The sequence below is a fragment of the Melospiza melodia genome, chromosome 1, assembly GCF_035770615.1.
Source record: "Melospiza melodia melodia isolate bMelMel2 chromosome 1, bMelMel2.pri, whole genome shotgun sequence".
Lineage (NCBI taxonomy): Eukaryota > Metazoa > Chordata > Aves > Passeriformes > Passerellidae > Melospiza > Melospiza melodia.
In genome coordinates, this window is record NC_086194.1 from 85,107,158 (window position 1) to 85,131,853 (window position 24,696).

Sequence of the window (24,696 nt, forward strand, 5' to 3'; positions counted from 1 at the left end):
TTCATCCAAATGAAGAGAGCAGGAAAAAGGAAGCAAGAAATTTGTACTGTTTGGTAAACAGGCAGTTTCTAGGTGGATACAAGACACTGGTCTCAATTTACTGCACCCCTCCCTCCTCAACCCCCCCTTCCTCTGAAATTTGCCTGGGTGGCAGAAGGAGGCAGCAGAAGGGAAGAGAACAGCCACCACTTGCAGTGGGAAAAGTTCGATCATTTTCCTCACATCTTAACACGACGACACCCTGCAAACAGGGAAGAGGGAGCAATATTTTTCAGTAAATTCACTGTGTGCCAGTACTTCCTTTCAGGAGAAACACTGTACCTCCTCACCTCTGGTATTCTTGTCTCCCTAAGAGGTTAAAGGCAAGAGGAGAGGAGGAGCCTAGCTGACTGCCTCCTTCTTGCAGCAGTGTCGTCCAAGCAGAAGCCAGGTGACGAAATACATGCTCAAGGAACTGCTAAAAATCTCTCCATCACCTACAAATGATTCCTCAAAAGGAAACAGTCCTGGATGCCAGGGTAAGAACAATTCTCAAGAACATTTTTTCCCATCCATACCTGGTGAGAAGAGTGCTGCTTTTTCTGCACTACCCCAAGCCTCCTGAGTATAATCAGGGTTTTGGCACCACAATAGCAGAACATCACACTGCGCTTTAAAAGGGCTGATTTTAAACCATTTGGGACAGGCCAGAATGTAATGATCACACTGACAGTATCTTCAACAGATATTACATCCCCAGCAATGGCTGATGATTGCCTCTTTCAGTTTAACTTGCTGATCTGGCACACCACATACCTTACAGTACCGAGGGGATGCTCTCTATCTCTCTATCGTGTGAGGTGGTGCTGCTGTTGTAATCAGTGGAGGTGATTACAACATCTTAAACAAACATCTCCTGTTATCCCAACAGCTCTGCATGCTAGGATGGTGGTACTATTATTATTATTATTATTATTATTATTATTATTATTATTATTATTATTATTATTATTATTATTATTATTATTATTGGCTGTCCTCTCCTGTTGTAGGATGCCAGCATGCAAAGTAAGTTCTTGTGGTTATAAAGAAGCCTTTCAAAGAGTGGGAGTAAGCTGATATGGCCATACCACAGGTACATGGACAGTGAGAAGCTCCACATCTTAGAGGCCTCTTATTCATCCTAATGAGCTACTAACTTGGCTTAGTAGCTTAGTGGTAACTAGTAAGTAACAATTCCAAATGTTGGCTGTGTTAACTATTTCACTGTAGATCAAACCAGGTGGGAACGGCAAGAGATGATAAAAAATTTTCAGTGTCTTCTCTAATATTTATTTTGCAACTGGATTTTGGGAAAGCAGCACCACTTGGACTCTGTCTCAATCTGCTTCCCAAAGCCTGAACCCAAAGGGAAAAGCAGAGCAAAGGAGGGCATCCAACTCTGAGGGAGCTAGAAGGCATGCCAGAAAATATATTTATATTTACTACATTAATGGAAAGCGCACAAACTACTTTGCTCCAACTGGAAGAATCTGCAGCTTGTTTTATCACTGTTAACATCTTGAAGGACCACTGGACATAAGAATTAAATACTAACATAAGAATTAAAAACTAACTTGCCTAACTTGGAAACCTCCATGGTTCTTTCTTAAGAAAAAAATAAGGGTTATTCTAAAACCTGGCAGGCAGAGAACTGTTGTTTTCCTCTTTTTGTGAGAATGTTTACATTTGATCTGCATGTTTCCCCATTTCAACCCAGAAAAGCAGTGGGCTTCAAGAAATAACAATGAACATAAAAATATTCATGCTTTCTCTTTAGCCATCCCTCATGGGAACATTTTTTTATTAATACCATATCTGAATCAAGGTCTCAGTTGAGTAACTGTATTTCCCTTAGAAAGGCTACTCCAGTTCCCGTGAACACAAACTTCTGAGAGGAGCCTTTGTACTGGAAATACTCAAACTAATATACAAAACTGACCATCAGGAGTTTGGAATACCAGAAATAACTACAGAAATAACTACATTTGCATTCCTCTAATTTGAAAGTGGTCGAATAACTTCAACCATTGTGCAAGTATGCATAAAACTCCTGAATCTGACCTGTAGATCCATGGACTGTTAGCGATTGTATTTTTCATTCTTGTTAGGCTACACAGTCACATGGCCTTCCAAAGAAGGCTCACATATTTAACTAAAAAGCAATAGAAGTATGACAAATAACTGTAGCAGTCCAAGGAAAAGAAACCCACCATCGTTCCTTAGATAATACTAGTCTTCCCCTAAACCCATTAAAAGAAAAAAAAAATAGGAGGGAGAGAAATTTAAGTCTTTGATGCTCAGTGCATCACAGGAAAGAGACCAAACACTACAGGGCAGATACTACCTCCCAAAAGACACAATTGGAAGTATTTATTATCACTGCTAGGAACTCACAACATTCACTTTGTTCTTCTTCAGGGAATTCTGGATTATCCTTTAGCATGAAGATTTTTCAGAAGCTGCTGGATTGTTCACAGGTCCTCACTGTCTTTCCTTTTTCAAATAAAGTAAGGTAGACCTGTAAAACAAAAACAATACCAAGTCAGAAAGGAAAGCAAGGGAAAAAAAGAGAAAAATCCATAGAGCTGTTTAACAAATGAACAATTGACTCCTACATCTCCTTGAAGCAAATGCATTTTTAATGAGTTCCCAAGATGGAAATTCTGGAACAGAGTGAGTGTCTAGGATAGGAAGAGTCATTTGCCCTGTACATATTATCACAAAAAAATTAAAAGCTAGTTCAGATTTGCTGAAGCAAATACACAATTAAAATAATTCTTGGATACTTCTGTTGTTGTAAAGAGAAAAAGAAAAAAGTACTTGGAGTTGCTGTTTAGAAAAGTGTCTGCAAACAAAGTTCACAATGTGCAGAGCAATCCACACATGAAGATTTTTGTTCTCAATGAACTCCTCCAAGAAAATGCAAACATCTATCTATTTCCATGGTTATCTGCAATATTATAACAGAGGAGTACTGAATCCAAAAATCCACACACACATGTTCTTTCTGTTCCTCAGTAGGAAGTATTTTTCATATTTCAGATTTTAATATTGTGTGGTTCTTTCATTAATTTTTTGGACAAAATTTAATTGTGGACCAATTCTTAATTTTTATTTTTTTTTTTACGTACTACACATGGTATCAGACTATCCTCAGCCTTTTTATTGAGGTCTGAAAAAACTGCTGGGTTTCATTTTTATGTGAACCACACAGAGAATACTTAAAATTGAGTGTATATTTCCACAGGTCCCACATTGAACTTTTTCCCTTGAGCCAGGTTCCCATGGTCTCCTTGTGCTTCCCAAATTCTTAGTTTCACTTTGTCCCACCAACATTTCCTACCTCCTTAATGTAAGGCTTCTCAAACATTTCACATGTCACTTCAGGGTTTGTGCACATGGATCCCATCCTACCAGCCTTATGGTAGAATCCATGTTCTCAAATCAAAAACAAGTGCAGGACCAAACTCTACACCTTAGACAATGCAAACTCTTCTCTTGTTGGAGGAAACGAGGCAATCCAGAAAATTATTCATTTGACCTATCAAGCATCTGGTTTAGGACAGAATGATTCACTCTCTAGAAAGGTCTGGCTCTCTCCATAAAGTGAGTCTAGACACTGAGCTCAGATGAGATGGCTACATATGAATGCAGATGAATCTCACACTACGTGAAGGCAGGAAACAAGTCAGACAGATGGACAAGTGCAGTTCATGGGTGAAGAGCAGAGAGAAGACAGAGCAATGATTAAAAAGTTGCTATTCAAAAGATGTTTACACTTATGACTGTTTTAGTTGAACATCCAAAGCAACAACAACAAAATCTTCCAAAGCCCAAAGCAGTATCTGCCCAGCTAATCCAGTTTTGGCAGAAGACTGCTCCTGGATTTACTGGCTCAGGCTAAGCCTTCATGGAGCAGCATCTGTAAACAGCATGCAGCTGGTTGGGACTTGGGCAGACACCTGGCAATAATGATGACAGGGACCACTAGTCTCAAGGCACAGGCGTCTTTGACCTCTACCTGATGGACTGTAGCAATGCAAGATACCTGTTACAAAAATCTTCCCAGTTTAAGACACGGCAGTTTCTTTGGAGCTACAGCTCCTGTATGAGGCACAGCTACCTCAAGAGCCTTTAAACACCCAGGCCCTGGCTATACTTCCAAGACTTTGGTCAGCAACTTCTCTCCTCTACTAAAGTGGGACTCCACTGCTTATCTGACAGAAAAACCAACCCACAATGAGACATGGTCTCACAATATTTTTAACTTTAGAAAGCAGGCCAAAGAGAGAAAAATAACATAGACCTATTTAAAAGGAAAAAAAAAAAAAAAACCACCAAAAACTTGAAACTTTGCTTAAAACCAAATCAATTTATTTTCAAGCCATTTATTTTTTTCTTTAAATTACGAGAATCTCACAATCAAAAAACCTCCATCTCAGCTCGAAATACTCAAACCATTTTGCTTCTAAGTGTTACAATGAAAGATTTCAGCATTTGCAAATTATTTATGGGATTCTTTCCCCAATAATTTGGCAACCCCCAGAATTGCAATTTTTAATCCTTATCCCTTGTCATTTAGCATTTAGGGGAAAATCTTCAAACGCAGTCCAAATGACTATGAGAAAATATTTAGCTTTTCCAACAAAAATCAATGGCTTCCAATTACTTTTAGTAAGAGCAGAGAAGTTTACTCCTTGCAAACTCCTGCTTGGATAGACTCTTGAGAGCCTCCCTGGAGAGTCAGCTGTGTGTAACCCTAGGCTGACACCCATCACACTCAGTGACTAAGTCCTTCCACTAACTTCAACAAGTGGGATTAGGATTTTGATTCTGTTCAAGTTAGCAAGGCTCTGACTGCCCAAACCAAGGCTTTGATCACTGAATCAGGAGCAAGGCTGCTTGATAGCTATGCAGTGACCTTGCTGTCAGCCCAGCACAGGGACACAGGAACAGGCCACAAGCAGCACCTGTCCGACACAGCGCAGTGGTGGTACTCCGGGGGCAGATGCCTTCTCCCTGTACTCACATTTCACAGGAAAGATGACATGAAGCGAGGTAGCTTACACCTCGGGCAAAAAAAGGGGCAAGAGACCTTGTATTTACCACAGGGTGCCTTTGTACCGTGCACACAGCCAGTTATTATGGAGCAGATTATGCACTATAAATTCACAAGCTAGTTTAATTTGCTGCAACTTGCTCACTTGACCTTACCCATAGGCACTTCACTCTGTGAGAGCCAAGTCATGCCTGCTTGCAAATGTTCCCAGGCACTTTTATGCTTAAGATTTAAAGATAGCATAGCACAAAATTCAGGATGCATGGAGACATGCTGCTTCTTGAAGCACAACCCTCACCTGAAGAGCAGAGCACTCAGTCCCTAACTGGGACAATCTTTTTGCTATGCAGATCTGATGGGCTCTGATGACATGCTCTTCATGGAATAAGGAAAACAGTCATAACTTGGAGGGACCAGCAGAGAAAGCTGGTTAACAGTACAATCAGGTCTTAACCAGACTTTGTGACCGAAGTTTCCACAGGATAACAAATCATTATCATGTACATAGTTACCAATCACATCTCTGCTATAAATGGGAAGCGTTACCAAGGAAGCTGTTTTTTCATGGTCCCACAGCATTACGGTTACTCAAATATCACAGCAGAGCCCTGTCTTTGAGAGCTAAAAAGGACACTGTGCTGACAGATTAGAAGTGTAATTGAGACATGAACAGATCTCAAATCAAAGAATATGGAAGTACTTCTCAGGAGTATTTTGAGACTAAAATTGGACCCCAGGGCAATCAACAAATAAGGACTGTAGTACAAGCGAGCAACTGCAAATTGGCAAAACCTGAAAACCAGAAGTTGGCTACGTGCAATATCCTGTATTTATTCCAAGAAAAGGTCATGCTCTCCCATTTTGCTTTGAAGATCAAGCAGTGAGAGATTACTGCTTTACTAGTCCTTTCCTGCAGGTTTTTAATTGTCATCCCTTGCTCTCTTGCATGACATAATTTGGTTTCCCTAATTCACAAATCAGCATAAGCTAATAAAACTGTTTAAGAGACAGGAGCCTTGTGCCCAAGTTGTTTCGTTGCTCGCTATTATCCCTCAACTAATCCTTCAACTCAAATAAAACCGTAATTCATTTCCTGCTTTATTCTCCCTCTACATGAAATAGTTTCAGACAGGTTCAATCCTGCCTCACCGCAAATGGGAAAGGCGAGGTTTTATCTTCCTGGAGCGTGCGTGATTTCAATTACCTAATGTGTGTATCATCTATCATGTCAGGAAAGAACTTTGAAATCATTTTCAACAGGTTTAGCTGACTTTACACAATGAGAAAAGATTCTAATGGAAATAAATTTGAAAAAAAGAAAAAAAACCCATAAACCAACCAAGAATTTACTATATCTTAAATTTCAAGTTAATAAAAGCTTCTCTAAACCAGCCATTCCAAACTTTGCCCAGCTAAAAATCTTCTGACATTTTGTCTAGTGTATAAAGGCTGATGATGATGTTCTGCTAGTGTAAAAATTACTTAAATCTCAATTATGTCTAAAATTAATGCTATGGTGAAGCAATATCACCTTAGGACAGAAGAGGTTTTGTTTGCATAAAACAGGCAAGAATCACTGATTTCTGTTTAGCATCCATTCCTCATCTGAAGCTTGATCCTCCAAAGCTTTTTCATATAAACAAACATTTCCCATAGCTTTGCATGTGGTCCACAGTGAAATGCCCAGCTTCACAAGGTGTTACACCCACTGTGTGCAGGGTGAATAACTGTATCTGGGTGCACAGGAACAGTAAATCAAGTTGTTAGCACTTTGCATATCCTGCACGTCCTAAACCAGAAAAACAGGATACAAGATCATGGGGCTCAGACAAGGAAGCAATCCATCCTGCCCCATAATTTCCAGCAGAGGGAAGAACTTCTATGTTGCCTTCCCCAGCTCTGTGAACATGGGACATCCCAGCCCAGCACATCTTTCCTGTGTGAAAAGCATCTCCAATGTGAGTACTTACTCAGAGGGAAAATGCAGGACAGGAATATCTGTGTGAACAGCACAGAGATGGGAGCAGCATGTGGGGCTGAAAGGGCAAGGCTGCAGCTCCAGTGCAGGAGCCACTACTGCAAATGGCCACTGACTGCACAAGTAACGTTAGCTGTGAGTCATCAGTGTCCTGAGATTTAATCTAAAGACCATTATTCATCATTGCTTCATCCACAGCAGGTATTTTTCAGGACTTAAGGCTCAGGTAAACCACCCCTCATTTTAGCATCAGCCTATGCAAACAGACTGAGAGCTTTTAGCAGTACTCACTGGACTCATCTGCCCTTCCAAACCTCTTCATCTGGAAACCATGGAAGTAACTTTGCTCTCAGAGCCATCTGCACTGCTCTTGTTACCCATTCCCTACCTCAATACCTTTGAACAAGTGACTGGAAAACAGATGAAGGTTCATCATCGCAGTTGTACTTGGGAAGAAAGGCAGAACAGCTCAAATTCACATTCTCCATTTACATGATGTCTAATAACAATACAAACACAAATCTAACAGGGACCTCAGAGACATCACTTTTACACAAATAACAGCAATCACAACCATACTCCTTATTTATACTTCACTAATACCCAGTTTTCACAAAAAGGCATGAGGTTAGACTGTGCTTAGCCTTGTGCTTCACTTAGCAGGCTCAGTATCCAAGTTCCATGTGATTTTCCCCCAGAAAGAGAGTGCAGCATAAGGTATTGAAATAGGAAGCCAAGAGGTGGGCTGTGGTTGCAACACACAATGCCACCAGGTGAAAACTAAGAGGAGATTGTTCCGGTTGTTTTGTCTAAGCAGGAACAGTGCAGAACCACCACAAGAAGCAAAATACCTCACAAATACCTCCTATCAGATGTCAATGATGTACTTCTTAATAAAAATCCATCACCTTATTCACATCAGCATCCCCTATTTGCCACTTTTTATGGCTATCAAAGCAGGAGTACTGGTGGGTGCAGGAGGGGTGGGGGGAATTTCAACACCGATCTACATTTTTCTCAGGATGCCATCTTTCTTCATTCTCATACAGTGGTTTAAAGTAAAAACAACTCTGTTGCCTGCATGCTCGTAACACAGTCATTTCTACAGGTCTTCTGAGCAGAAGAGATTGAGAAAAGAATGCAAATGGTCCATAATAATTCAGGCTGAGAGCCAGTAATGTTGAACAGATATAAGCAATAAAAATAACCACTCTGGATGCTTCTGTTACATGACATAAATATTTCTCTTTTTCTTTTATGGAAGCTATTATCCAAAAAATGCAGCTCAGCCCTGAGTGGAGACAATGAGCCTCCTGCATATTTGAAGAACTGCAGCACCCTATTAACTCGCTACAGATGACAGCAAGCTGAAGGGCCTTCATATCATGTACAGACACCTCTCATATGATGGCCACAGCTCTCCTGCAAAGATGGTGTTGAAAGGACAATCCAAATGATGTGAGTTGCAAACAGTAGCAGCACCAAAAGCAATGGCTGAGATTCTGTTTAATGGCAATTATTTTAAGTAGCCAGAGACAAAACCTCCTGAAGAAGATTTGTTAATGCTACAACCCAGAAAACCAGAGAAGAGGCTTGATCTCTGATGAGAGCAGTCATTCCAGGAGATGCCCACAGTACCAAGGCCCTGGTGCCGGTAACATTTGAGTTTGGGCCGTGGCCTTTGCCTCACTGGGCTCAGCCACAGGTGCCCAGAGCTACTCATCTGCTACTTACACAAAGTTTTCAGGGAGCAGCTTCCCCATCTCCTCTACCTGTGCAGCACGCAGGGCTGAGGAGGACCTGACTTTCACCAGCTGCCAGGCTGGGGACACACCACAGGCACAAACACAAACAATGGCACCACGTGAGCTTGGCTTCCTCAGGAGCCAGCCCAGAACGCACCCTTAACCTTCTCCCCACTTCCAGGGCTGCCACGTCTTCTGCACTGCTGATGCAACGTGATACGGAGCTGGAAAACAAAGGCACTATTGACCAACTTTTCTGCAGGATTAAGATGACTATGCTGGCTTACAACAAAGATTTCAATGATTTCGACACCAAGTGCTAAGTAACAGGAACACGGCTTGGCAGTAATTCCAGAGATTACCTGTTGAAACATTAATGACAAACATCTTTTGATGTGGGCTGCTTTATGTGGTGCAAAAGGCAGCGCTGTAATTATGCATTTCCTTTCTATGAAAATTTAACAGTAAAGCATTACTGGGGGCCCTGCGCACGTGTATGTTTGTGCACGTGTGTGTTTGTGTGTGTTTGTGTGTGTCAGGAAATACTCCACAGCTGAGCCTGCAATTTACCAGGGTGGCTGCACGTAGTAAATCTGCAACAGGGGGGAGCTCAGCCGTTTCATTCATCCTGCACCAAGCAGAGGGCTAAAACAATTGCCACGCTTAAGACAAATGTCAGTGTGAGTCATACCAGCCGGAGGGCAAACATGTTTGCTGTCGGGTGAGTCAGAATATCACATCGTGAATTCACAAATCTTCCTATAAATAATAATTTCTGAAATTGTTGCATTTCTTTATTACAATGGAATTTTAAGTACGATGCCAAATCTATAAAGGCTTTCCTGACTACAAAGAAAATGGCTTTTCTCCCATTCCCTTTTGCTTCTTATTGCGTGTATCTGCCTACAGTAGTAGGCTATCTATGGTACCTGAAGTGGTAATTGCATTGATTCACACTCAGGAAAATGCAAGCATGGCTCAAAATAGGTCCAAATGAGAGACAGCCCCCATCCCCCTGAAAAAAATATATAACTAAATATAAGCAGTAGGACCTCTCACTTACTGGATATGCTTTCTACATCTTTTCTGATGCCGTAATTCTGACAAGCTTTAGCATGTTCAGCACTCGGAGGAAAATAACGTCATGCTGGCATGAGACACAGAGCAGCTGAGAAAAGGGGTGAGAAATGCTGGAGAAGTGGTGAGAGGGGCCAGGGCAGCATGGTGCATGTGAGCAAGGAGGGACTGTGCCTGCACTGAGCTCCACAGTGTGAGTCCCCACAGCTAAAGCACCATCCCTGCTTCAGAGAGTGCTCAGCCTTAATGCAGCATGCAGAGACAATTGCTCCCCACAAATACCAACATATCTCGTAACAAAAGTAATGCACTGTAATGATTGGCAGTGATTATCCTTGACTGCCTCTAATTCAAGAAAGTATCTGAATCAGAAGTTATGCAAGTGCCTTTTGAAACAGGGCTGAACTCCAGGATATGACCAAATTTTTGCAGGAGAGTCCTGATAAAGATATGTGTCGTGTCTGCGAGTAAGGGGAGGAAAGTGTTTTGGGTAAGGTTTCTGGGGGGGGTGTTTCTAATTTGATTTTCAGTTGGGAATTTATTCTCATCTTACATGAAAGGGAATTCATACACATACAAATCTCCTTACATCAAATCAAGACAGTCTTGCTTTCGTCTAATTGTTTTGTGGAATAACCACTCAGAAATTCATTTCTGTTATCTTTCTCAAACAAAATAAAAGGCCTTTTAGAAAAATTTTATTGCTAAAACAATGAAATCCTCCTGGGAATGACTTCGTTATGGAAATCAAGTGACAGTTTCTTTTATCTAGCCAAGCAGCAAGTCTGCATTTATAAAAGGCATTCTATGCACGAAGTACAGTGAGTAGGAGGACATGAAAATGCTATTTTTAAACCAGATTTCAGCGTTCCTCCCATACAGATTTCCTGGACTAATAACAGCAACAACAATAATGATAATTAATAATGCCAAAAAAGGAGTATCATCTTAAAGGTGAGTGGCATGTGAGAAAGCAAATTGTAGTTAAGGACTTGTAAAATTTAGGGACAAATGTCGGGTCCTTTCAAATAAACTGGCATTGTGCCATGAATTTCACAGGATTTGAGATTTGCTCCCTAAATTTCATACTGCATTTTTTTTTCAAAAAAAGGCAATAAATTAACATTATGTGCAGCATATGCTGCATGTCTACCATTTGTTTTCTTGCAGCAATTGTTATTTTCAGAAACACCACTAAATGAGAAGTTAACTGTGGAGCTGTTGCTATCACTGTGTCTGTGTAAGTGATCATGGCAGCTTTTGGAGCTGGGGAAGAAAGGGAAAAAAGCCCTGAGAAAATCCAGGGCCAAACAATGTTTTCAAATGCAACAAGTATAAGGGTTTGATGCAGACTTTGACCCAAAACTTAAAAGAAGACACTGTAAAGATCCTTTTCTGCTTTGCTGACCTCTGGACCTGTCTCTCAGGACAGTCACAGAGCAAAGAAGTTGAATTAACAAATACAGAGAAAGTGTGGGTCAAATCCTTCCTCTCTGCCAGGAATACCTGGCTCCACCACATTTGGAGTACAATTTTCCAAGCACAGAAGTTAGCCACAATTACCAGAAGATTGTTACTCAACTGTGCTATTGTCTACCAGTGATAATTAGAATAACCAAGAGCACAAACAAGGATAATAAAAATGAATGAAAGTGAGCAGCAGTAACAAAATGCCTGGGACACTGAGGTGCAACGTGAAACCCGCTGGAGCACTGGCACTTGAGAGTAACCCAGCATTAGGAAGCCCCTATTTCCCATGAGATGAGAGCAAGGCAGAGAAATCTCACATGCTGTCTGTCCCTCTCTTACACTCAGCAGCTCTAACACAGACACACTCTGTAGTCTGGCACTGACTCATGTTTCAAACTCAGGAGCACCCCCAACACACGCACCTGCACACAGCCCCTGCTCATCCCCTGCCTCATGCTGGTGCCATGAGGTACCAACCCTGTGCAAGTATTTTCATCCATGTTTTTAATCCAGTGCAAACCCCTCAACAGCAGTAGCATGAAATGTGGAGGAGCAGTCTTGGCATGCTACCAACCCAGTGAAAAATCCTCCACCTAGCTAAATCAGGTATGGTCTGTTTCTGAAAGATATTATTTCAGGAGCATTCAGGGTATGTTTGGAAGCACTTCCACTCTCTCACTCTCCTACAAGACAAATCTTCATGTCATTAACCTTTATTTGCCTTTTAAACAGTAAAATGTAAGTCTGTTAAACCACAGAGTTCCAATTTGATATTTTGATCATCTCCATCTGCTTAATGGGAAACGTGCAGTAGTAAGAGAAGAAAAAAAAAAATAGGTATGACTGGAATAAGTTAGTGCTGTTTTCCTTTTTTGTCCAGTGCTTGCTGCCAAACATGCTTGCTGCTGGTCACTTGCCTCGCTCACTGCCAGCAAGTGCTCAGCTGGGCACGTCACCAATATTTAACCCTCAATAAAATTAAATCACAGTAAGGCTTTGCACTCATTTAGGGTTTTACATACCACAAACACTGTGAAAAAATTAACTGCACGCTCTGTAACACACCTGCAAGGTTAATTGAGTATTGTTATTCATACCTTATGCAAAAGAGAATTTCACTGGAGATGGGATAATTGACCTGCCCAAAGCTATGCAACACAGGTGCTCCTGTTTCCTGGTTCTCTCTCTATGCCAACAGACCAGTTTCAGCCTTTTCTGAAATTCAGAGTGAGTTCTGTCTTCATTTCTGCATCTTTCTGCTGCTGAGGGAAAGCAGGGAGCAGGTGTCTGTACCCAGTGGTATGAGCGGTACATGGGTGCTGTGAGAGTGGTTCCTAGCTGCATTGCCTATGGTGGACCAGAATCAACAGGACTGCAGCACTGATGTTTCTACTTCCCTATGGTAAGTGAGGATTAGCTGCAGAAAATTATTTGACCTATATTTGGTCCACAATAATTTACTTATAATTTGGTAAAAGGAACATTAGAAGCCTTTTTCACAAAAAAGTACCAAGTTTTTGCTTATCTGGATGTCTTCTAGTACTGCAAGGAGCACAGTAGAGGACTCGGCAGTGTACCGCACACTGCTCCTCATACTCCCTCTCTCTTTCCCTCAACAGTAAAAAAGGGTAGGACTAAACAAACAAAGGTTTCATCCCAGACAAACAATGGCAGGGCAGGAGCAGTGCCCAGTGCCAGCTCCTGTGAGCTGCAGCCACTCCTGCTCACAGTCACATGGCAGAAAACACCATGCTGAGCTTGCCTTCAGCCAGCACTGGTGTACTGAATGGACCTGAACTGAGGTGAAAACCCTCACATGTCACAGGCTGGGCAACGATTAATGTAGGCAGAGATCCTGTTACAACACCAGCTGTTCCTCCTGCACCACGACCAACAGCCACAGGGTAGGTGAGACTCAACCATGCTCACTGCATTAGAAATGAAAGGGTTTTTCCTGTAAAAGATCTGTAAGCTTATGTGCAGTGACATGATTAAAGCAGAAATGTTAACTACCAGCCCTACCAGTGGATGCAATCATCCCAGTTCGAAAGAGGGTAAAGCTCATCCCCGTTCACAGACCAAGTAAGCCCTACCTTTGATCAAAGCAATTAAGACTGGAAAAGCACTTGAACACACTGATCAGCTCCTGAGCTAGGAAAAGGCTTAAGTAGAGGGGTTTATCTCTCACAACCTCTCACTTTTAACCACGTTTGGTTGGGTCAGGGCCAACTTGCATAACCAGATCCTCAGCCCGAGCTGCAGGTTTTGATTGCCCACAAACTGTAGCTCAAGCCAAAGCCTCTTTAGCTATCACACCTAAGAGCACTGCCACCCCTGCAGATCAGCAGATGAGCTCCATAGTTTAAGTGGATTAGCTGCGCTGAACAACCCTGCTACATTCAGTTCCCCTGCTCAGTGCTCCAGCTTCAGTCACCAGTGATCTTTCTACAGCTGCTCCAGGAGGTTTTGCTGCAGAGGACAGAGCCAGGCTAAGGAGAAGCCTACGCTGTCCCCAGGCTATAGGAGAAAGACAAGCTTGGAGGTTGGGCTCTGTGGGCTCCTCAAGGAGCTCAGTGAGCCAGTTGTGTTCTTGGAAGATCAACCCCTCCCACATCCTCTCTGGCATCAGAGTTTGGGGTTGGCTTCCCACTACGTTGTGTGACTAGGATGAAAAATACAAGCCTAACACACCACATACCACCTTGTCAGGACTTCTTATGAAAAATCCTCAGCAGTGGCACACAGCAGAGCAGTGCATAAGCCACCACAGCAGCAGGATGCCCTCTTTATACCACCTATCTTAGTCTGGGAGGAACAGCCTTTGCCGTGTCTCAGCAGCTACAAACCTCTGTTCCTGTAAACCTCCCAATTTCCCACGTACACCATTATCCTTCTCTCAGCCACTCCTCCCAAAGGCAGCAGGCAGAAGTGCTGCTAACAGAGCATAATCAGTGTGAAGTTGTAACTGTGTGGGGGAATGTGGCAATTCATGGAAAATGTCTTCAACCAAAAGGCAATTAGCAGTGAGTCTAAATGCAGCAGCAGAAGGGAGTGGTTTCCTAACAAAACAAGCCCTGTTAAAAAAAACCAAAAAAATCCTCACTCTAATACTTGCTTTCCTCAAACAAATAGCAGTCTCAGGACATTGAAAGCATGAGGAAAAAAATACCTCTGTGAAGCTTTCTGTAAAGATTATTCTTTACAGAAACATTTGGCAGCCCTTTCTGCTCTGTCTTCTAATGCTATTGAGTATAACTATGTTAAGTTAATAAGCAAAGCCACTCAAAGGGGTTTTTTTGAGGTTTTCTAGGCCAAGAGAGGAAGCAGTGCAATAGGAAAGTTTTCAGAAGTGGGAGTTGTGCCTGCCTTGCTTCTAATTGTAGTGAAACTGTCAACCTCTGTGTTGTGTTTCAAGACTTTACACTTCAAAATCATTCCCTCTGTGCTTTGAATTGCTATACTTTTAAGCTAACTACTTCTGAAAGTGCTGTTTAAGAAATGACATCTTCAACCACATTCAACATTGAGAATAAATCTAAATTTGCAAAGTCTCATTGGCTCCCTGCAAAAGTGTAGCTTTTTTATTGCTCTTGACAGCCAATCTCTTGGAAAGTATCTGTGCAGAAATTTAGTTTAAATTACTTCATATCAAGACATTTAAGAGAAAATGAGGGGTTGCTACAAGTTAAAAATAATTATGCTTTTTTTATCTTAGATAAAAAAATCACCAACATTCAAGCAGCAAACAGCATCAAAACCAATTAGTAACCCTACAGCCTACCTCTGTGCAGGCATGTATTAATTGTATTTCAGAATCATCTCCAAACACACGTGGCTAAAACAACTGAACACAGCTGATTTGCTTTCTCCCTTGTAAACCACCAAAAGTGGAAGCAGGTTCAGGAACTATGGTGAGAATTACAGGCCCTAACTGCCTCTGGAAGGGTGTTCTCTACCAAACTGAGGGAACCTTGAGCTTTCCAAGTGCTCCTGCGCACATTTGAATATCAGGGTAATTAGAAGGCCATGGTCCTTTCATGCTGTCATGAAACACAGAATATTTATGTTGCTTCAGCTTTAATGATTTTAAAATATGGAAGATCATTTCAATAGAGTCAAGCAGAATCAGTAATGCTCAGATATATTTACACTCTGTTGCTCAGTGTGGTAAAACTAATTTACAATAAAGGTTTACTGCTAAATTCTTCAGGAGACAGAATAGGCAAGTAAGCAGCTCAGAACGTGCAGGCTCAGTCAGCTCAGTCAGGAGGAGCTATTTTCTACCTAGTGTGACAGTACCCAGCACAAGGAGGCCCCAAGAATGACTCCACTTCTCAAGTAATACTTTCAGCAAGCAGAAAATTATACTGTACCTTGTGGGGCTGAACAACTTTGAAGTATTATCTTGAGGTCTGCCAAAGCTGTTCCAGATGCCAGGCTTCAATTTAAGCCTATCTATTTTTCATATCCTTCTCCCAGACTGCCGTCTCCCCGGTTTAAAGGAGGACAGCACACTACTTAACCTGCAGAAAAAAGCTCCTATCATTGCTTGGGAATGACTCCCCTCCATAGCATTTGGAAACCACACTGGTCACCTTGCAAGGAAGTCCCATGCCACTCCTTGCTCACCACATGATGGTGCTTGGCTAGGCCAAGCTGAGGGGCTACAAACAAGCTCCTGCATTGGCACTGGTTATTTCTGCACTTGAGAAGGAGGGGTATGTGACCTTCCCTCTGCATTCTGCTCATCATCATTTCTCCATGCATGGATATGACTCCTCCGCACCTCTTCCCAAACTAAAAAAAAAAAAAAAACCAAAAAAAACCAACAAAACCAAAAAAAAAAAAAAAAAAAAAAAAACAAACCCAAAAAACCCCCCCCAAAAAAAAAAAAAAAAAAGAAAACAACCACCACCCCCAAAAACTAATCAAACAAACAAACAAAAAACACAAACAAAAAACCATAACCCGACAGGAGCAATGATGGCAGAGAGGCCTTTTACTCCCAAACTCCAGCACCGGCTCAGGCAAGAAGTGAGGAAACATAGCCCTATCACAAGGGAAACAGCTGAGCTATTGCAAACAACAGCAACCCTTTTGACTTTACCAGAAAGTGCCCAACCCAGTACTAGTTTCCAAGTGGAAAGGCTGCCCTCCACTTACCATGTAGACTCTAGAAGAGCTGGATTAGCTTCTCAAATATCCCTTGTCTGCCACAGCAGCCCAGCAAACATTGCCATCTAATCATTCCCATAGCACACTAATCCCTTCCTGGCTTGGCAGAAGGTGAGTACAAAGATTTTGCTAATCTTGCATTTATAGTAATTTCCCCCTCCCCGTCACACCATGTGAATCATCCCTGTTTCCAAGCATCAAAGAGTTAATGGAAGAAGGAACCACCCTACCATGTGCTTCACTCAAGGGTAAGTGGACTGGCCAGCTACCAAAGCAGACTGTTAAAGACTGCACCGGGCTCCTGATTTTTTTTCTCTAAACAGCAATAACGTAAGGATTGAATGTGGACATAAATGTAAACCTAGACCACATCTGCTGATAAAGCAAAGTCTTTGTACTTGCGCAACTGCCATTAACTGTACACAAAATACTTAAATTTCATTAATTCTTCTACATTCAAAAGCTGACCTGCAGTCTGCCCGAGGCAGCCAATGTGAACTGCAGGCTCAGCAGAATTGCACATTAAAGACAGAAGGGAAACAGATTATAATACAAAATCAGACTGCTAGGAAAGTGAATAATTTGTGCAACTGTTAAACACTCAGAGCATTTTGGGCACACTTTACCACACCAGATTACAACACAGCTCTGGTGGTTCTCTTCTGAAAGACAGCTTAACAGGTTTGTTAGGTTTGTGTTATTTGCCCCTTTCATCACAGGCATGAACAAAACTGGTGCCTTCAGGACTCTGTCATATTCCACCATTAAACTTTTCTTTTGAATTAATTGAAGGTACTCTGCTATTTGAAGATTTCTACCTTCCCATAATTGCATTAATAGCTTGGAGCAGAGTGTACGTGCACATGCAAAACGTTTCTTACCAAATATCTCTCAGGGAACTTCAGATGTGCATCTTTGCCCTAAGCGTTCACGCTTCTTCTAATAAGATAGCCTTGAAGCAGTATTCTAATTCTAACTTATTTTTTGCAATTCCACCTTGCATTCATACTTGTCAGACATGGAATATGGAGTTCCCTTGGTTAACTATTACCAGACCATTTGAAGGTTTCTCCATTGCCCATCAGGTATAAGCAGCTAGGACCTACCTAATAGGACTCCATCTCTAGACAGCTTCATTTTGAATGACATGCATTACCTTGGGCCAGCTGATTTTCATGTTGGTTCATGTTCTGCTCTGCTGTGACCTCTGAGGAGAACAACTCAGGTACTCATCTGTCCCAAAGCCATTTGTCTCCTATTTTAGATTCCTTCCTATTTCAAGTCTACCATAACTGACCTATAGGCATGAAATCCACTCAGGCATGTGACTGGTGACCCTTTCTACAGTTTGTATTAATGATTATTTACATGATCATTATTAACAAGAGGAAAATATTTTAATTTGCTAGCAAATTCAATTTTCACATTGATGATTAACACAATCATGTCTACAAATAGATGTTTACTCTTACATGCTGAGCTTGGAGACACAAAACATGATGTATTCCTTAGCTGTCCCCATGGCATCTATACCTAATACTGCAATCTCAAATTATGCAGAAGTCTGCGGTAACCCAGTCTGTTTTCAGTTATCCAGTACCTTTCTAGTTCATGAATAGTTTAATTTAAAATAAAAAAGGGAGGGGGCTTATTATAAAAATTAATGCTCAGATTTCAAAGACATAACAGCATTGGAAGATGCACAGTAGATCATGCTCAGAGCACTTCATGCAAAAATATAAATCAAGAATTTTTAGTGCTTCCACTCAGGGTTGCTTAAATTTGTGTGATTCATGTGGGAAGACATTGCTAACAACAACAACAGTCTCTGCAACAAAAATGTAGAAACTAGAGTTGAATCTTTGGGTTGAGAAGTCCAGTGACTTTGCACAGGAACTGCACACACCCCATCTACTGGCTTTTCAGAAGACTGAGAATTTTAACAGCAGCAAGGCAAGATTATCTTGCACTGGAATTATTTACTAAGCCATGCCTGTGAGATTAGCGCTTGATGAAAGTACAGGAGATCATCACCTATCCCAGAAGAACCAGAAAGCAATCCAGAACTGACAAAACCGTTCAGAGCCTACCACGGTAGAAATACAGGTCACAGGCTAAAAAAAGTAATCCGAATCATCACAGCACCTTGTACATTGTGACAGAAACCTAATAAAGAATCAGAGAAAATGTTCCAGCTGACAAAGGCATTGGTTTTGCTGAGTGCCTGCTGTGAGGCCTGCCTTGCTGCCTTTAAGAGCAGGGGCAGGGGTAACATCCAGCAGAACAGATAAAGGCAGCAAACGTTCACCCACCCACAGCAGAGACTTCAGTCAGTGGCTGTTGTGCCACCTCTGCAGCACCCAGGGAGCACAGCCATTGTAATTTTTAATTCAAGAAAGTTGCATGCCACGTCATTAGAAGAATTCACAACAAACTTCAGTCATTGAGTCAGAAATGGAACTCAAATTATGCTCTGTCAATCAGGATGTTTGATCGTGGCAAATCAAATTATCTGCTTGCCTCTGCTGAAAGCTTCCCAAAGCCAGTGCAATCTCCCACTCCTCTAGAGGAGTCTGCAGTGCTTTGGTAGCAGATGGTGAAAGTTATGAGAGTAAATCCAGCTGCTGGGAACATGGATAGTTTTGCCACTGGAGTGTCAAACTGTGACACTTCTTTTCCCAATGAATTAGTAATGTTAATCTATCCATGCTGCCTCACCAATGTTAGCAGCCAGTGTCTGCCTGTTCATTTCTAACTCCATAGTTGCAGGCAAGGGCTCATAGAAGTGGCCAACAGCCACCACAATGTCAATCTATGGTCTTAGGAGACTAAATACATTTAAATCTGTCAATACATTCTTTATATGAAACTTGCATAACAGGTTGGCTGTTACTGACAGTTGTGTGAAATATAAGGTGGTGCATGATACATATTAGGGGGATTTTCAATGCCTCTTGACTTTTCACCCTGGATTTCAAATTTGTTTCATTACCAGTGAAGAAACTCATTCTTTACCACTGGTTTCTTTTACCAGTGCCCTGTCACACAGATGCATAATGGCCACAACTTCTAGTAAAAGCCAAAATCACAGAAATTTTATTGCGTATAGGGTCAGAGATATTTTGAAAATAAACTTTTCAATTACCTATGAAGTTTGGAGGAACTCAATGTTACAGAAAGAAAATTATGTTTTTCCTTCACTTGCTACTGTCCTTTTCACAGACCAACGCCTGCTCTTGCAGGCTTCAGCAGAGTGGACTGGGCTCAGAGTGATGTAATGCATTAAATGCTCAGTTTTCAAACAAAAGACCAAGTTTTGTTTTAAAATGCTGTCTTTACTCAGAGCATTTTAAACCAACTGTTTGATAAGGGGCTACTGCTGCTGCTCACCCTTTCTTTACATTTTCTGTGCAAAAGTTGTGAAGGTATACAGTACTGTTTTAAGATGTACACCAGCCAAGGAGAGTACAGTGATGTGAAACTGGTATTTGTGTTTTGTCACTACCAGCAAAGGTGTGTCTGCTCAAAGCTGTGGTAACTCTCAGCAGCTTAAAGCAATTTAGATCTTTGCTTGTTTGCGTGCCAGGCAATCTTAAAGAGCTGCAGAACTCTCTTCTAAGCATTAAGATCTCAGTAACTTCAACTATATAAACACCCCAAATTAAAACGGCATACTCATCAATTTCTAGGAATACACCACAGCTTGGATGACACATTATTCCAGTGCTCAGTTTCTTCTGGACCTGAAGGCATCCTAGAGGTCTTAAAACTCAGCCTTCCCTCAGCTACCTCCAACTGGAGCCAGACCAAGCATTCAGCGCTGGCACCAGACCCGCTGCAGCGCCAGACCACGTTAAGCCAAGAGCTGGGGAGGTGTTTTTAGGAACCCTTGCAGAAGGCACCTCTGCCAACAAGGTTCAACGAGGTTTCTGCTGGTGACTTGAGAAGACATATTGAATGTCAATTGGCATGTTTATCTTCTTTAAACACTGAGCTTCCTTTCTAACATCTAATAGGGCAGATTACTGGTTTAATACTAATGGAAACTGATCAAAAGACCCTAGATTATTTGGCTGGCTTAACTTAAAATCTTTTCCTGCTCCAGTTTCCATGCAAAATATATCAAAGTATTCCTATGAATGGAGCACCTATCAACTAATCGTTTAAGGAGATGAGGAAAACTAACTTTAATACTGAGTTATGGATAAAAATGCCAAAAACCTCCCAGACCAACTGAAGGACACGCTCCACAAATTTTCACAAGGACTACTTTGGAAAATAAAACCTAGAGAAGCATACTATATAAGGCCATTTGAAAATTCTATTTCTTATCTACAAAAGTTCTCAGTTGCCATCATGGTTCATTTGTTTAGGGACAAAAGTAGCTGGCAAACTACAGTAAAAAAGAAAGAACAAGTAAACACTGGCATTCTAAGTGTTCTCTGTAACTGAAGATAAACAGCAGTGGTCAAGTGAAAACTGACCAGCTCTCTTTCCATACTGCCAGCTGGGAGCAACTTGGATCAAGGCTATCAACCCATTTAAATGCAGAAATGCTTTCATGATTTCAAGGCAGAACAAATATTTCTTTTTGTCTGCACACTTTTTAGAAGACATGAACAGTAACTTCAGAACAGAACATAGATGCCTGTTAACAAAGCCAATAGCAATTATTGCTATGTCTAAGAATCAACAAAAAACAACACACCAGTGTATTCCAAAGGCATTCGCTCACAAAGCAAACTCACTCCATACAAGCCCCAGCACAGAAACGTGATAGTATCTCATGATTTATGTTCTCTCAGCAGGTTGTACCGGGTCCTCCAGATTCCATGCTTGCCTTTGAAAGCAATTAAGTTTCTTGCAGTTCTGGGAGCGACAAAAGCTCTCACTATGAAAACCTGCATGCTGCACTCGTGCTGAGTCTGCAGCTTGGCAGACTGAAACAAAAGCACCACAAGAGGTGAGAACTTCCCCCACTTAACTCATCTGAGAGCATTAGTATGTGAAGGGCCATCTCTAAACTTTGAAGCTATTTCCAAATCATGTCTTTGTCCGGTGCCCAAAGAGCCAGCTGCCGCTGTGATTTGGAGAACATTTGCAAAGGCCCCTCTCAGCCTGGAAAGAAAAATCCCTTTTCTCATCAGCCTGCACACAGGAAGCTCTACAAGTTCAGCTACTGTGAACTATTCTAATTGCTCACAAGACAGAGTACCCTTACTTACATAAGAGCATGTCCAGACAGCTCGATGAAACCTGGGTCCTGCTGTGCTATGCACTGTACAAACACCTGCTCCATGGAGTTTACAACTTGCACAGAGTAAACTGTACCTAAGGGAAGACAAGGGCAAGAAGCACATGTAGAGAAGTAATCAACAGGCATTTCACACAACTAGTGTGTGAATTCTGCTTGTGAATTATTATAGTACAGGAATGCTGCCTGATGAAAAAATAGATCTGTGATGTATCCCTGGCTGAATAAAACAAACAGAATAGTAGCAAAGTCAAACTATTAAACATCCTGGCCCCAGCAACAAAAGCCCCAATGCTGTTCAAAAACCAGACTGCCTAGACAAGACACATCTTTTACCTTCTGAAGGTAGAAAAAAGCCAAAGTCATTTCCCATCCCTGCTCTAATTCTGCCCAAACTGCAGGAGAGTGACCTTGTGAAGCCAGAGTGCTGAGCCGGTGTGACAAACACGGCAGTGGGGCACACGGAAGGGCGTGTGCCAACCAGCAGCCCCAGCACACAGGGAGGGCAGCTCCTGCCAGGCAGGGTGGTGACAGTGACCCACCTCTTACTTACAGCAAGGCATGCTGGCCTGAGACCTCAGCCAAGGGCAGTTACTCAGGGATTGCCCTCACACATGGAGTTCACATGTCATTTACTCAGCAGTAAACAAACTTGCCAAGACCAACATTTTTCCACATCGACTTATTTTTGCATCTTAGACTCAGCATGTTTGGTTTTCAGGGTTTATCCTCATAACTCCAAATGAAATCAGCTGGAGTGATGCATACTCAGCATCCAGTATTCTGTAATTTTATTTTTTACTTATCAGTGTACCTGTTTACTCTGTTATACAGTAAGACACCCAATTCTGTGTAAGTACATTAATTTCAGATAGTGTCATTTTCAAAATTATTTAAGCCTAGTTATGAGAGTTAACCTGGCTCTGTTTCCTTCTGACAACATCTGTGGTTTCATAACTTTAGGGTTTTTGTACCTCTCGCTCACCTGTTACAAAGCATGACTTACAAATTCAGAGAAATTATTTATCAGGGAGATCTGCAAAAAATGACCAATGGTAATTTTCTACCAGATTTAGAAGAACATTTCCCGCTCTCATCTCCTTCACTTAAAGTTGCAATCATCTCTAAGAACCAGAGGCAAGTGCTTTTGAAGGCAGAAATGTGCTTAAAGACACATAATGGCAAGAGTGTAAGATGCTTCCATGTCCTCTAAGCCCTCTTTAAAGTGCTTAACGTCTTAGGATAAAAAGTATGAGCAACTGTGAGCTTGGTCACAGATAGTTCATTAAACATACAAACATATACAGACATGTCAGAAATGTTAAGCCAGGAGCTAAAAGGCAAGGAAATACCAAAAATGTGCCCAATGTGAAACATTTAATCTTTATTCTTAATTTTGTGATCACAGAGGTCTTGTTTTCCACAGGAAATGGTGCCATTCACGGTATAGTAAAGCTATTACTCTAGCTTTCAGTATTACTGAATAAGAGATCCTCAGTTTGCTTCATTCTCAGTATTAAAAATGGCCCTGAATGCTTTGCTTTAAAGACAGAACAACTATTTCCTTCTAGGTTATTTTCTGGCTGTCACCATATTACCTAACTGCTTGATTCACTAAAATTAGCACATGTTCACAACACCCCGGTGAAGAGAGTTTTTTTCCCCCCATCACAGAGACAGAGAGACTGAAACTGTGGACAAAGGTCTCTTCCAAACCCAGCTATGCTGCTTGATGAGATTTTCCTCCCACACATGTGCTCAGCACCAGCTGCCCCTCTTCCTGTGCTGACTGTCTCCCTTCAGAAGTGCTAGCAGTCTGGTGTAAAAGCGTTTTGTAATCCATTATGGTGAAAATAAACTGGAACAGCTACAAACTACTCTTTAGGCTCTTTTATGCTAACCCAGTTTTGCCTCCAACCAGCTGGGGAGCACTCACCAAAGAGGGTCCTATCCAAGGGGAGGTGCAGTGAGCACGTGGGAAGCTTGTGACGACAGAGGCAGACCCAAAAGAGGGCACCTACGCTGGTCAAAATCATTAGCAGGGCTGAAAGGTTTACATGAGAACAGACCTCTTCTATTGGAGGAACAGAGATAACTGCAAGCTATCAAGGATCTCACGTGAACCAAAGCTGTAGCACCCAGTTTGCAGTCACAGACATCCAGTTTGCAGTCACAGATTCATGCTGACGGCACAGGAACAGCAAGATTAAGGTGTGGGAGCAGGTGGAAAGAGATGCATTCACACGAGGTGCTACTGCCAGCACACACTTCTTGCATCCTCTTGATGGAGATTGCTTCTCCACCACTGAGCTGCTCAAACAAACTGTATGAATGCTCTTCATCCACTTCAAGTGTGAAGTTAGACACTTTGAACAGACTTAGGTTTAAGCTAAACTGTATTTTCACCAGAGTTTATGTACTAATACAGAGGGACAGGATTGCATGAGTCGGTCTGCTGTCTCAGTAGGGCTACAAGGCTGCATCAAGCACTTGGGCTACAACAAACAACCACAGGTGAAATAATCCTGTATCTTCACACCAGACAGGACAAGCAGCATCCAAATGCAGCCTCAGGAATCACAAACTCCATACCAATGTACAGAACAGAGATTTCCCTCTTCTGTGGCTTAAGTTCTGCTGCTTTCCTTCTCAGATTCTACACCAGCTTCCTCTTGGTTTCTCAGCAAAATCCCAATCACATCACACAATCCACCCCTGACAGTGACACCAGCTTCAAAATACTGTCCCCACACTTGGTGCTTTTGGCCTTAACTGCCCCTCCATCTCCTGGTTCAGATAGTGCCATGTTCCTCACTACTACTCCTGAGAACATCCTCCACAGCTTGTGCTCTCTAGCCATCCTTTCCTTCTGCTGCACTCTGTCTGGGCAAACAACAGCTTTGCTGAAAACATGGGA

The 24,696-nt window shown here is 41.9% G+C and overlaps 1 protein-coding gene across 12 annotated transcripts in view; it reads right to left on the minus strand.

Moving 5' to 3' along the window:
* ATXN1 (ataxin 1) overlaps window positions 1-24,696 on the minus strand; it is a 342,349-nt gene that overhangs the window by 89,703 nt on the left and 227,950 nt on the right. For 10 of the 12 annotated variants that reach the window (XM_063160277.1, XM_063160269.1, XM_063160323.1 and 7 more), the window contains one exon: window positions 2,416-2,539. The gene's annotated coding sequence lies outside the window, so the exon portion shown is untranslated. Of the gene's footprint in view, window positions 1-2,415; window positions 2,540-21,750; window positions 21,857-24,696 lie in introns of all 12 variants that reach the window. The other 2 variants (XM_063160314.1, XM_063160252.1) reach the window with 1 other exon arrangement.